At 35.5% G+C, this 15761-nt stretch overlaps 1 protein-coding gene and 1 pseudogene across 1 annotated transcript in view; both read left to right on the top strand.

The window, feature by feature from the left end:
* The window catches only part of LOC144228042 (high mobility group protein B1 pseudogene), a 13771-nt pseudogene extending 5751 nt beyond the window's left edge, over positions 1 to 8020 (top strand).
* The window catches only part of AP3B1 (adaptor related protein complex 3 subunit beta 1), a 270204-nt gene that overhangs the window by 59702 nt on the left and 194741 nt on the right, over positions 1 to 15761 (top strand).

The raw sequence follows: 15761 nt of genomic DNA on the forward strand, positions 1-15761 counted from the left end.
CTTTTTTTTTTTTTTCCTTTTTTTTTTTTTTTTTTGGCTAATCTGGGTCCTTTGTCTTTTTATGTAAGTGTTAAAATTAGCATGTCCATTTCCTTAAAAGCCTGTTAGGATTTATTTTATCTGCATTGAATGTATAGATCAAATTTGGGAAGAATTGCTGTATTTACCATATTACGTCTTCAATCCACGAATGTGGTCTTCTATAATTTCCTTTTGCAGTGTTTTGTAGTTTTTGGTATACAAGTTTTACATGTATTTTAAATTTGTTTTTTAGTAGTTTTGAAAGCTATTTTATCTGTTTATTTTTTAAAGTTCATTTATTTTGAGGGTTGCCTGGGTGGCTCAATCAGTTAAGTGACCAACCCTTGATTCTGGCCCAGGTCATGGTCTTGTGGTTCATGAGTTCCAGCACCGCATCATGTGCTGATTGTATGGAGCCTGCTTGTGATTCTGTCTCTCCCTACCCCATCAATGCACTCTCTCTCTCTCTCTCTCTCTCTCTGTCTCAAAATAAATAAATAAACTTTAAAAATGTATAAATGTTTTTTAAAGTTTTCTCATTTTGAGAGCGTGCAACTGAGTGAGTGGAGAGATAGAGGGAGGGTTGGGGGTGAGAGACAGAGAGAGAGAGAGAGAGAGAGAGAGAATTCCAAGCAGACTCCACACTGTCATTGCTGAGCCTGATACAGGTAGAGGGGAACACTTGAACTCATGAACCAGGAGATCATGACCTGAGCCAAAATCAAGTGTTTGATGCTAAACCGATGAACCACCCAGGCGCCCTTGGATGCTCTTTTAAACAACATTGTCGTTTTAATGTCATTTCCCAATTGGTTATTGCTAGCATAAAGAATTGATTTTTGTATATTGATCTTGTGTTGTGTCTTTGCTAAATTCACTTATTAATTCTGATAGCTATTTTATAGATTTCTTAGGCTTTGTTATATAAATGATCATATCATTTGCAAATGTAATTTTACTTTTCTGTTCTTTTTTTCTTCTTGTCGTATTACATTGAGTACACCGTACATTACGGTATTGAATAAAAGTGACGAGAATGGTTATCCTTGCCTTGTTTCTCATGTAGAAAGTACTGTGCTTTTACCTTTGAATATGATATTAGTTTTAGGTTTTTTTTGCAGCTGTCTCTGATCATGTTAAGGAAGTTCTTTCTATCCCTAGTTTGCTGAAAATTTTTATAGCCAATAGTTTTGAATTTTTTTCAAGTGCTTTTTCTGTAATTTTTGAAATTATATGATTTTTTTTCCTATTCTTTCAATAGTGGTAAATGACTAGGATTGATTTTTACTTGTTAAATATTTTTATTCATGGGGTAGATCCCTCATGGTCATCTTATATTAAATCTTTATATTGTTAGAATTTGTTTGCTAACTTTTCGTTAAGGAGTTTTGCATTTGTATGTTGTTGGTGGATTTTTTTCCTCTTTTACTTGTAGTGGCTTTTGTTTTGATATCAGGTTAATACTGGCTTTATAAAATGAATCGGGATGTATTTCTCCTTTGCTGTCTCAAAGAGCATGTGTGGAATTATTTTATCCTATATGGTATTCTTTTATCCTTAGTATGAAATCCTCTGTGCTTGGAGTTTATTTTATAGGAAGGTTTTAGATTATTGTTCAAGTTGTTTATTTGGTATAAACCACTGTGGGAATAGTTAACTCAGCAGACTTGCATTACTCAAACCCTGTACATTCCCCGCAAAGAGATATGGTTTCCTGACTGCTCCTTGTCTGGATTGGCCAAACTGAGCAGTTAGACTGTTCTGTCTGATAAAAGTGTGTCTCTTTTGAGCCACAGTGTAGTAGTTTTGTCCAGATAGTGCGTATACTATAAATGTAATGTTTAGTAAACATGTGGGTTTTTTTTTTCCTGTTCTGAAGCTTCAGTTACTGATCTCATACACAGTGATGACAGTGTGTGTAGCTGTAAAGTTACCTCCATGACTGATTCCTAATAAATACTTTGGACAGTCTTTCTCAGTCAAGTTTCCCTGATTGGTGGCATTTTGTACATGTCATCACACATTGGTGCTGAAGGAATTAATCAGGTCTTACGTGACTCCACTGTTAGGAGGATTCTTGGAAGCTTGTGCCTGGTCTCTGGACTTCACCCCCTGGACTTCACCCCATGTGAAGTCCTTTTGCTGATTTTCTATGTATACTTTTGCTGTAATGAATCATAACCCTGAGTATGAGAACTTTCTCAGTCCTATAAATCCTTCTAGCCAATCATCCAAACTGAAAATGGTCTTGGTGGATCCCCAGCAGAGTGCTATTTAGATTTTCTATTTCTTCTTGGATCTGTGTTTGTAATTTGTCAGTCAAGAAATTTATCCACTTCATCCAGGTTGTCAGTTTATTAACATAAAATTGTTAAAAATCTTCCATTAGTGTTTTTTAATGTCTGTACCTTCTGCAGTGGTATTTACTCTTCCTGATATTCGTAGTTTTTGTCTTCTCTTTTTCCTGATCAAATTAGAGGCTTATCAATTGTATTGGCCTTTTGAAAAACAGCTTTTAGCTTTATCAGTTTACTTTTTTCTGTTTTGTATGTCATTGATTTTTTTCATGATTATTGACTTTTGTAATTTATCTTTTATATTTCAGAATTGTACATAATTTAGGGTTCCTTTTTTTACTATTAAAAATTAATTTATTGACAGGTGCATTATCACTCTTTGAACAAGAACGTGGTTCTATTTTTCTTGAAATGGTAAAAAACACTAAAACTGATATTAATGTCCATCACCTATATAAAATTCACCTAAGAAAACTGATTTTTTTCCTTTTGAAAACAAAAATAAACAGGACAGCTCTCCTAACAGTATTGAGCTGCTCGAACATCTGGAGAATGTGAAACATAGGTATTTATTTTTAACATGCTTCCTTTTAAAAATGAAGGGACTAAATCTCTCTGTTACTTAGTGGTCATTTAGGAAATGTAAGTGTTATTTACATGTAAAAGAAAAAAGTCTCAGTAGTTTTATTATTTTGAAATTGGAACCTGAATTTGCAAAGGACAAAGTTAAGATGAGGTTCCTTTCTTAATATCTTGAGTTGGGAACTCAGATCAAAACTTTTGGTTAATCCAAAATCTATAAAGAACTGGTCAAACTCAGCACCCAAAAAACACATAATCCAGTGAAGGAGTGGGCTAAAGACATGAACGGACACCTCTCCAAAGAAGACATCGAAATGGCCAACAGACACATGAAACAAAGTTCAACATCACTCACCATCAGGGAAATGGAAATCAAATCCACAGTCAGATACCACCTCATATCCATCAGAATGGCTAACATTAACAACTCAAGCAGCAACAGATGCTGGTTAGGATGCACAGAAAGAGAATCTCTTTTGCACTACTGGTGGGAATGCAAACTGGTGCAGCCACTCTGGAAAACAGTATGGAGATTACTCAAAAAATTAAAAATAGAACTACCCCACGACTCAGCAATTGCACTACTAGGTGTTTATCCAAGGGATACAGGTATGCTGTTTCGAAGGAACATGTGCACCCTAATGTTTATAGCAGCATTATCAACAATAGTATAGAAAGAGCCCAAATGTCCATCAATGGATGAATGGATAAAGACGATGTGGTATGTATAGACAATGGAGTATTACTCGGCAGTCAAAAAGAATGAAGTCTTATCATTTGCAACTAGGTGGATGGAACTAGAGGGTGTTATGCTAAGTGAAATTAAGTCAGAGAAAGACAGCTATCGTATGACTTCACTCATATGAGGACTTTAAGATACGAAACAGATCAACATTAGGGAAGGGAAGCAAAAATAATATAAAAACAGGGAGGGGGACAAAAACACAAGAAACTCTTAAATATGGAGAACAAACAGAGGGTTGCTGGAGAGGCTGTGGGAAAGGGGATGGACTAAATGGGTAAGGGGCATTAAGGAGTCTACTCCTGAAATCATTGTTGCACTATATGCTAATTAACTTGGATGTAAATTAAAAAAATTAATAAAAAAAGAGAAAAAACTTCTGGTTAATATAAAATACTATGTATTCTAAACGTTGCTTCACTTGCATTTTTCAAATTGAGTTTTATACATTTTCATTGTTTAGTTAAATATTTTAAAATATACTTTATGATTTCTTTATTGACTCATGGATTATTTAGAACTATGTTGTTTAATTTCCTGATTTTGGGGGGTTGGAGGGTTATCTGAATGATCTTACTGTTAATTGCTTTGTAACCTACTTCCATATTAGTCCTAAAACATACTTAATATTATTTCATTCTTAAAATTTATGAGAACTTGTTTGCAGATCATCATAGTTTATTTTGTTGTGCATACCGTATGCAATTAAAGAGAATGTGTACTCTGCTATTGTTGGATATACATTTCTATAAGTGTTACTTAAATATGTGTGGGTTGTTAGTGTTGTTTAGATTTTTAAAATTACTTTTACTGACTTGATGCCCAGTGTTCCACTGATTGCTAGGAGAGGGATTTCAAATCTCCCAATCATGATTCTGAAATTGTTCATTTCTCCCTTTAACTTCATCATAGATTTTAAAGTACTCCCATCAGGCCTTACTCTGTGTGTTGACTTGACTCTTTTATCCTAAAATAGATCCTTCTTTATCTCTGGTGATACTTTGTGTCTTAAAGTCTATTTGATTTGTTATCAGTGTTGCCACTCCAGCCTTCTCATCTCTTTGTACAGTTTATCTTTTTTTCCAACTATTTGCTTTCAGCCTATCTGTGTCTTTGTATGTAATGTGCATCTTTTATTGACAGCATGTAGTTCTATCTTTTCCTCATCCATTTTGTCAGACCGTGACTTTGAATTGGATTGTTTATTCTTTTAACACTCAATGTAATTATTGATGTGTTTGGATTTGAGTGTACTATTATACTATTTATGTTCTATTTATTTTTTTATTTTTTAAAGTTTATTTTAAGAGGGGGAGAGAGAGAGAGAGAGAGAGTTCGCAAGTGAGGGAGGGGCCAAGAGAGAGGAAAAGAGAGAATCCCAGGCAGACTCTGTGCTTTCATCACAGAACCATGAGATACTGACTTGAGCCGAAATCAAGAGTTGTACACGTAACCAACTGAGCCACCCATGTGACCCTACTGTATTCATTCATATCTTCTTGCAGTCAGTTTTATTTAATTCTGTATCTCTTCACTTAAAATATAGAAATCTTGCAACTGTGTACATACATATTCCTCCTATCTTTTATTTAGCTTTTTAGGTGTCAGATTAAAAACACTGCAAGACAGTGCCATTTTTGCTTTAAATATTCATAATTTATAAAGAAATTAAGAGAAAAAAACCCCAGAAAATCGTGTTTGTCACTTATTTCCAGTGTTCTCTTTGTATTGTAAAGATCCAAATTTCTATCAGTATCATTATCTTCCTGCCTTAAATTCTTCCTTTGGCTTTTGCTCTGGTGCATATCTACTGATGAAATCTCTTATCTGAAAGTGTTTTCATTTTACCTCTGTTCCTAAAGGATCATTGCACAGGTCATAGAATTCTGGAGTATATGTTTTTTTATTCTTTTTCTTTTAGCACTTTAAAGATGCTTTAGAGATCCTTTGTAATTCCTTATGTAGTATCCCTGTTAATTAATTGATACCACTTATGTAACTTGTCATTTTTCTGTTGATGCTTTTATGTTTTACTTTTTATCTTCGACTTTGAGTTGTCTTGGTTTGAGCTTTTTTGTGTTCATTTGACTTGGTGTCTATTGAATGTCTTAGATCTGTGAATTACTGCCTTTGATCAAAATTAGGGAAATTTTGGCCATTTTTTTTCTTTTTTACTTTCACTGCACAATACAATAATTCAATACTTGCATGCATAACCGTGTGCTTGTCATGACCAATGCATTCGTTAATCCCCATCACTTATTTAATGCAAACCTCCAACCACCTCCTCTCTGGTAGCCATCAGTTTGTTCTCTATATTTAAGAGTCTTTATCTTGTCTCTCTCTCTCTTAATTTTTGGTTTGTTTCTTAAATTCCACATATGAGTGAAGTCATGAAGTATTTGTCTTTCTCTGATTTATTTCACTTAGCTAGTACTTCTAGCTCCACTCATGTCACTGCAAATGGCAAAGGTACATTCTTTTTGATAATGTTCCTAAATGTTATTCCTAATATTCCTGTGTGTGTGTGTGTGTGTGTACACACATACCGCATCTTCTTTGCTCATTTGTCTTTCATTTGACACTTGGGCTGCTTCCATATCTTGGCTTTTGTAAATAATGCTGCTACAAATATAATGGGGGGCATTGTTTCTTCATGTAATATTTTGCTCCATTCTCTTCACCTCCTCATATTGAAATTATATGTTTGTTATAAACAACAACATACATGTTGTGCCTGAGTTTTGTTGGTTTTCTTGTATCTCCTTGTGTTCTTCCCTCTGGATTTTTATTCGTCTTTTTTTCTGGTTCACTTACTCATTCTTCTACCATCTCCATTTGGTTGTTGAGTACATTTAGTGAACGTTTTTTCATTTTAGAATTTCAGCTTGTCTCTTTCTTATTCTTTCTTTTTCTTTGCTGAGATATGCTTTATTCTTCATTAATTGAGAGCACATTTTCTTTTACCTCATTAAGAATAAGTATAAACAGCAGTTCTAAAATCGTCAGCTAGTTCCAATACTGTGTTTATCTCAAACTTATATTTGGTTGATTTTCTTGTGTTTTCTTTGTGTGTGTGTGTGTGTGTGTGTGTGTGTGTGTATTCCATTTCTTTAGTTTCTCTTACATTGGGTAATTTTGAGTTCTGTTCTTGACATTATATTAAATCATGGAGATTCTGTATTCTTTTATTTTTATTCCACAGGTGGCATTTTTGAAGATGGTTATCTTGACGAGTTCAAATTGCTGATTCTCATTCTTAAGTAGCAGCTTCAATATCATTTCGTATTTTTTGCATTCTGCTGAACTACTTTGAGTCTATTCTCTGCTTGCACGGTTCAGGAGTTAGTCAGAGATGTGGGTAGAGACTGTTTGAGGAGCCCATCTCCACCTCTTTCCCTTCTGGGATTCCCCTACTTTCTTCAGTGGCCATGATTTTTGTAGGTTCAATATTTTGGTACCTTTGGCCAGAGAGACTGGTTTTTCCATCAGTGCTTCTTCATTGCACTTCATCCAGCATTCACTTGGCCTCATCAGAAAGCCAAGGGAATGGGGAGTTTACTCTTTCTTGTTACCTTTGAGCATATACTCCTAACCAGACTCTGTGTGTTGCTGTTTCACCACCAGGAGCCAAATGCTTTCGTGATATGTCTAGATTTTTTAGTTTTCTGAGGGAGATTGATTGTTTTGGTACAATTTTATTCCAAGATTACCAGTTTACTTATCTATTAAAGAGTTTTAAAAATGATCTCTCGAAGGAGATCCTAAGAAGCCAAGAGGCACAATGTCATCATATGCATTTTTCGTGCAAAGTTGCCGAGAGGAGCGCAAGAGGTAGCACCCAACTGTTATAGGCAGCTTCTCAAGAGTTTTCTAAGAAGTGCTCAGAGAGGTTGAAGGCGACGTCTGCTAAAGAAAACGTTTGAAGACATGGCAAAGGCGGACAAGGCCCATTATGAAAGAGAAATGAAAACTGATATACCTCCTAAAGGAGAAACAAAAATAAGTTCAAGGATGCCAGTGTGCCCAAGAGGCCTCCTTCGGCCTCTTTCTTGTTTGTTCTGAGTACTGCCCAGCAACCCAGGGGTGATGTTGCAAGGAGGCTGGGAGAGGTGTGGGGTGACCCTGCTACAGATGACAAGCAGCCTTATGGAAAGAAAGCTGTGAAGCTGAAGAAAAACTCTGAAAACGGTTTGCTGCCTACCAAGTTAAAGGAAAGCCTAATGCAGCAAAAAAGGGAGTTGTCAAGGCTGAAAAATGCAAGGAAAAGAAAGAAGAGGAGGAAGACAAGGAAGATGAAGAGGATGAGAAGGAGGAGGAAGATGAAAAAGCTGATGAAGGGGTGAATATGTTGGTTCTTTTTTTTCCTTGTGTATAAAGCATTTAACCTCCTTTATACAACTTAACTCCTTTTAAAGAAAAAAAAAAATGGAAATATGAGGCTATGTAAGCTTTGTTTTTAAACTGTACTGTGTCTTTTTTTGTACAGTTAACACACTCCAGATGTGTCTTTAGATACCCCTGTCCTGGCGGTATTTTCAATAGCCACCAACCTTGTGTGGTACAGTATGGCAGTTGTAAGTTGGTGTGAACATTCAGAGCAGGTGCTTGTTAGTGCAGATTATATATATTATGTAATTCTGTGTATTAATTAATTATATATGGAGATGGTAGTTTTTCNGCAACTTAACTCCTTTTAAAGAAAAAAAAAATGGAAGTATGAGGCTATGTAAGCTTTGTTTTTAAACTGTACTGTGTCTTTTTTTGTACAGTTAACACACTCCAGATGTGTCTTTAGATACCCCTGTCCTGGCGGTATTTTCAATAGCCACCAACCTTGTGTGGTACAGTATGGCAGTTGTAAGTTGGTGTGAACATTCAGAGCAGGTGCTTGTTAGTGCAGATTATATATATTATGTAATTCTGTGTATTAATTAATTATATATGGAGATGGTAGTTTTTCATCTTCGTTGTCTCTGATAAAACTTATATGAAATAATTGTTTTGTTAACCGAATACCACTCTGTAATTGCAAAAAAAAAAAAAGTTGCAGCTGTTTTGTTTACATTCCGAGTGTTCCTAAATAATACAATTATTTTAAAAATAAAAAATAAAAATGAGCTCCTCCCTCCCCCAAAGTCTTTCATGTGTTCTCTCATATTTACCATTTATAGCCCTCTTCATACCTATGTATAGGTCCAAAGATCATATTTGGTATTGTTTTCCTTATGACTAGAGTACTTTCTTTAACATCTCTTTTGTTTTGCTAGTAATGAATTCGTTCAGCTTTTATTTTAAAAAGTCTTTATTTTGCCTACAGTTTGAAAATACCTAGTAAAATTTATAGTTCTAGGTTTATAGTCTTTTTTTGTTTGTTATTTAAAAAAATATTTCATTGTTTTCTGCCCTGCAAGTTTACTGTCATTGTTAATCTCTGTTTCATTGTGTGCAGTGTGTCTTTCTTATCTCTTGTTGGTTTTGAGATTTTTCTCTCTAGTACTGGTTTTAAATTTTACTATGATTTGCCTTGCCACTTTCTTTCATGTTTATTCTGTTTCATGTTGGTTGAACATCTTATATTTGTGGGCTTATAGTTTTCTTAAAATATGGAGGAATTTCGGCATTACTTTTTCCAAAATATTTTTTCTCTCTTCTCTCTCCTAGCATTTCTGGTACACATACAGGCTAACTGATGATGTACTACAGGTCACTGATACCGTGGTCAGTTTTTTCCTAGTCTTTTCTCTCTGTGCTTCATTTTGATAGTTTCTATTGTATATATTTAAGTTTACTGACTTTACATTTTGGTGTGTCTAACTTGTTAATCTTTTTCAGTGTATTTATCATATCACCTGTTATGTTTTTCATCTCTAGATGTTTCATTGGTTCACTTAAAAAATTTTTTTTTTACGTTTATTCATTTTTGAGAGACAGAGACAGAGCACAAGCTGGGGTGGGGCAGAGAGAGAGAGGGAGACACAGAATCCAAAGCAGGCTCCAGACTCTAGCGGTCAGTACAAAACCTGATGTGGAGCTCAAACTCACAGACCACGAGATCATTATCTGAGCCGAAGTCAGACGCTTAACTGACAGAGCCACCCAGGCGCCCCTCATTGGGTCACTTTTATATCTTGCAATTCTCCCTTCAACATAGTCATATTTTTGTCTACCTTCTTGGGCATATGGAGCATATTTATAATAGTTATTATAAAGTCCTTCTGCTACTTTTTTAAAGATTTTATTTTTAAGTAAACTCTGTACCCAATATGGGGCTTAAGTTCATGACCCCAAGATCAAGAGTCACATGCTCTACTGACTGAGCCAGCCAGGTGTGTCTCTGCTGCTTCTGTCATTTCTGTCATTTTGAGTCTTTTTTTATAGATTGTTCTTATGGTTATGACTCATATTTTCCTAATTTTTAAATTAATTGGATGCTAAACGTTAAGAAACTTATGTAGTTGGCTGCTGGATTTTGCTGTACTTCTTTAAATTGTATTGGGCTTTTTGTGGTGCACAGTTAGTTGGAATCATTTGATTTCTTTCAAAGCAAATACATTTAAGCTTTATTAGGGGATACAGAAATATTTTTAGTTTAGATTAATTTAATCCCACTCCTAAAGTAATGCCCTTCTTGAGATCCTACTCAGCAATCTATGTATTTATGAGACATTTTCTCTCTGGCTGATAGGAACATGAACTAATCCTTGTTCCTTGTGATCTTTAAGATCTCCTATGCATATTTTTTGTTGCATTTGTTTTTGGTGTTATTGATCGATTGACTGGTCTGGCTTCAGGTAGTTTCATCTCAGTCTTTTTCATGTATGTCAGTGCTTCGTTTAGACTTGGTGGTAGTCCTCTGTAACGTGTGTGCTCTCTCTCTCCTGCTCACTGTGTCTGTGAAGTTTCTTCCTGTTTGTATTTTCGCTCTGCAAATTCTTGCCGTGAGCCGCACCGGCCTCTCTGGATGGCAGTCACAGCAAGGATGTGGTAGTGTTTGCACAGCTCCTTCCATGAGAAACAAAAACTGGTATTTCTTTCTGCTACTACTGGCTCATGTTGGAAATGAGCCTGTTGGTATTGACCAGGCCTCACAATATTCCATATCAGACCCATATTCTGAACACAGATACCTCATAAGGAAATGTATATTCCTGCCTTTAGATGAAAGCACTGTGGATGACTGTCAAAATGCTCTTCCTATGGGCCTTGCAGATCCAAGACTTAGATAATAAAGGGGGTTAAAAACACAAGAGTTACAATTGAGCCTAGCCCCGAGACAAAGAACCTAATTTAAAGTTATGGTACAGATAAGGGCAGAACATAAGTTACTACATATATCTTTGCTAATTGGTGAAGCATAGCAGTCCTTTCCTCAAGGCCTACGTTCCACAAACACCCTCCCTTACACTGGCAGCTTGGATGAGGATAGATAAGAGTAGCTAAAACATAAACCCAGATGCAAAGACTGACACATTTATGGCCCCCATGGTGCTTGCACATTCAGCATCAAGGAAAAGCCTTGCTCAAGCAACTTAGGAACAAGCCTAATATAGTTTCTTCCTCTCGTGATTAAAAATTGTCTAGAGGCCTACCCATGCAAAATAAGATAAGTTTGTTAGTATCTTAATCTGGGGGACTGACGTCAAGAATATGGGGAGGTTCTGCAAGAATACTTTTGTAAAGCCTGTTTCTGTACACCTTCTGGTGATCAAAGCATCTTGTTTCAAATAATTAGCCCCTGTAAAAATTCTGTCTTCTGATGTCATGTTATTGTTGAACCTTAAAATAAAGATGCCAAAACCGACAGGACAGAGATGCCTGCCTGGTGATCAGAATGTCGGGGCTCTCTCACTCTCTCTCGCCGACACCGTCCATCCTTCAGGGACCCCTGGACCTGCTGGAGCCAGCCTCCAACAAATTCTAGCAACTTTGGCCTCTGAACTTTGATCTCTGTGTCCTCAGCACAGTGAGTCTTCTGAATTCTGTTTGAGTTGCCTCTGTGTTGGTAGACTTATGCTCGGTGGTAGTACTCAGCTTGGCTTTTCCCTCTCTCTGAGTTCACAGTACTATGCTGCTTGTTGTCCTACATATGAAAACTATTGTTATATTTCCTGCCCCTCACCTTCTATTTAGTTAAGGGAAGAGGGTAAATCAGGTCTCTCATTTATTATTAAATTATAGCTTCATCAGAACCTGTAACTGTTTCTAAAGCCTTAAAAATACATGGTATATTATTGATCAAATGAAACATTAGTCTGAGTTTTCCCTAATTTCTGTGTGGAATTTTCAGTTTGTAAGTGGTGATGTATTTGAAAATTCTCATCATCTTTTCCAGGCTCTACATCAGACTTCTGTAGCAGTGTCTTATAGTGCTTTGTGGCCAGAATATACTGAGTGAACTATATATCATTAGCAACTTTATAGTCAATGCTTAAGTATTTTTAATTTTAAAAACAAGGCATTTTTTAAAATGAAATGATTGCTTAGGTACAGGAAAGAATAAGTGAATAAAATAATCATGATGAGAATGATGGTAGAATTTTTTAAGTAGAATAGTAAGATGAGCTAGGTCACACTTCAACTGTATATAATGCAAATACAAGATTAATGTGAAGTGGACTCTTAGATATTGTTTTAACACTATGACAGTGAATTGGTGTTACTATGTCCCTGATATACAGTAAATTAGTAGTTTAAGTAGTTTTTTCTCATATAAGGTAAGTTAGTTTAAATAATCTTGCATTTACATATTAAAAATCTGGAAACGTAAAAGTTAAGTATACATTTCTAGAGTACACATTTACATATATAAAAATAATTATTTTCCCATCACCATTTTAACTTTATTAGAAAGTATTACAGGGTTTTAAACATATATACTTTAAACCCATTTTTAGAAACTTATTCAAGAATACTTAACTTTTCTATTAGATAATAAATACATTATATATTTTGAATAGGTGAATTTTGCTACAGAATGATTAGCCATTATAAAATCAGTTTGACTGACTCAGGTAAATTAAAATCAAAATAATTAATTTAATATTGGACTTTACGTGATAAACCATTCTTTCTAAGAGTCCAATTAATGGGAGAAATATAGTCTGTATGTGTGTAATCTAGTTTTTGCAAATTTGACTTGTCATTAATTGGATAGATATTTATTATGCATTTATTATGTACATAATAATATGCTTGTTGCTATATATAATTCTGAATTGATAATATCAAGAGTTAAACTCTCTTTGATGTATTATGGTCATGCTATCTGAACTTCTAATTTGATGTAAGTGCAGGTATCTGAAAAAAATTGAGATTTGACTTAGAAAAATTGTTAGACATAGGTAAAGCTGTTATCTTAGTGTTTTAGGAATAGAGTCTCTCAGAAGCAATGATTGCTAACATTTAAAAGATGCTTTCTGTGCAAGGTTGTTAGTACCTTACATATATCAACTCATTTTATCCTCACAAATAACTCTGTGAGGTTGATTCTGTCATTTCCCATATTTTATATATGAGGCCACAGTAACAGAGAGGTTAAGTTGTCAGATCAAGCTCATGTTTCAGAGTCAGAAGCAAAAGCCAGGTGGCTTGGACCCTTACCCTTTTTAGAGCCATCCTTTGTGTTTGATGCATCCTTCCTCTTCCTCTCCCTTAATGACTTTGGCCTTTTATCCACATCTGGTATTAGCTATTATTTGGGAAGTATCTAGCATTGATATAACTTTTTTTTTTTTTATGACTTAGAGATGGGTAGAAATGAGCAAGTCCTTAGAAATTGGTAGTAAATTAACTAGTTCCCCCTGGACTTCTAGTCTTCTTATAAGCAGAAAATTCTGTATTAATTATTGTTCATTTAAAGCTGTTTGCTCTGTTCAGGTAGTTATAATAATAGAACTTTCCTATTTTTTCATCTCCTCCCTTTACACTCAGATTCTTGTATACTGCCTAATGTTCTGTAACAAAAATGTCACTATAAACATAATTATTGGTATGTTTGAGTTTCTTTTGTTCTTGAAATACCTTATTTTTTGAAACATACTTATCTAATGTGAGAAAACTGACATAAGCTTCTTAAAATTTATGTTTAGAGAATGGACTGATGTTTCATTCCTGTCAAGTGCAGAATTTCATTTTTATAAGTACATGCTGCCTTAGACACACAGTGAAGCTGTACGTCATCTTCCATTTGATGTCAAATGATACCAAAAGTTACCTAGTAAGCAATCAGTGGTTATAGTACAAAAATAATCAAAGGTTTAGTCAATAACTCATGAAGTTTGATGTACTAGTATTGATAAACTAATTAAACAGATCTGCCTGTGTTCTGCCAGCCTACTGGGGCTCTGCTATGATTAGCTTTACAGCAAGGAGTGTTGTAACATTGAATGGAGGTAACTGATCAGAGGATGGTGTAGTCACGGAGCTTTAAGTACTCCCATTTCTGGTCACAGAATGGTTTCAGGGAAACTAGGCTTTCTCTGCACACCTGCAGCCAGTCAGTGCATAGGCCTCTTGTGGTCAATATTGATTGATTCTTATAACAGAACTAGAACAAATTTGGTGTTTTGCAACCTTCTGTGATTTAATATTGTTATGCTTTTTGCTATAACAGGCACAAAAGTCCTTCTCCAATAGTGAGTAATTACAGCAATGCCTGCTAGCTCAGCTGTGGTTCTGAATGTTTCAGTGTCGCCCATAAACCCCTGGATATATTCTGGAGTTCATAATTCAGCTTTAAAAGTTGGCTGTACAGTTACTTGGTATATAAAGGTGTTGCTGAGAAGTAAATCACAGGAGGATGAGGGGATGAGTGGACTCTAACATTTCTTCCAAAACTTTCCAGAGAACTGTAGACTGGATCTGAATATAATTAGTGTGAAGAAAGAATATTTTAAATGATTAATTTAAAAAATCCTACAAGTTAGGGATGCCTGAGTGGCTTAGTTGGGTTGAATGTCTGACTCCTGATTTTGGTTCAGGTCATGGGATTGAGCCCTATGTCCAGCTCTCTGCTGAGCGTGAAGCCTCCTTGAGATTCTCCCTCCTTCCCTCCCTCCTTCCCTCCCTCCCTCCTTTTCTCCTTCCCTCCCTCCGTATCTCCCTCTTTCTCTCTCTCTCTTTCTCTCTCTTTTTCTCCTGTTCTCCCCCCCCGCCCCGCCCCTCTCTCTGACTCACACACTTGTGCTCTCTCTCTATCAAAGCAAAACAAAAACCCACAAGTTTAAGACTTTTGGAGACAATCTTCTTAATACGCATCATTTCTTCCTAGTATGTTGGTATTTTTTCTAGGCATCTATGTTCTGAATTATAACTACTGGTGTTAAGTTAGATTCCTGATATAGAAATCTATTGAGAAAAGTCTTAAATTTTTTTCAGTATACCACTGGGCTGTGATGTTTCATTCAGCTAATTATTGAACTCTTACTGCATACCAGCCAGTGTGATAGGCGAATAGGAATGCTTCCTGTATTAAGTAGCCCCATGTTCATTCTAAGGTGGATTTGGAAAGTTTCTTCCTTATATGCATTTGTGTGTTTATTTGGTATATTGAAAATGCTATAAATCAGTCAACTAGGAAGTGTTAATTGCTTTTCAGCACTTTTGTAATCTCAGGAACTTAAATACCTGTGAAGAAAGAAATTTTGGGGCAGATTATGGACTGCATTGGGCCCTGAGTTTTAATTTTTTTAAGGGTTTTAGTTTTGTTTTTAGGACATTTTGATCCATTCACCACTGAAGAGTATTTGGAGTTTTTTTTGTTTTTGTTTTTCATCTATAATTCTGTCTATATAATATAGAAGAACAGATTGGTATCAACTTAAAATGGTGTGTTCAGCACCATTTCTTTTTAAAAGAGAAAACCTCACCAGGATATTTACTCAAGTATGGCTTGATGTAGTCAGTGTATTTTTAGAAAAGGTATATTTTTATTTTTAAAATTTAGTTGTGTCAGTGGAAGCACCTTAAATAGAACATGGCCTTACGCAGAGAAGGACAAATATCATATGTTTGCATGTATAGGAAGATTAGGAGGAACTTAACGGAGGACCATGGGGGAGAAGAAGGGGGGAAATAGTGGGGGAAAGGGGGAGAGGCAAACCATGAGAGACTCTTGA

This window comes from Crocuta crocuta, unplaced genomic scaffold (assembly GCF_008692635.1).
Source record: "Crocuta crocuta isolate KB4526 unplaced genomic scaffold, BGI_CrCroc_1.0 scaffold162, whole genome shotgun sequence".
Taxonomy (NCBI): domain Eukaryota; kingdom Metazoa; phylum Chordata; class Mammalia; order Carnivora; family Hyaenidae; genus Crocuta; species Crocuta crocuta.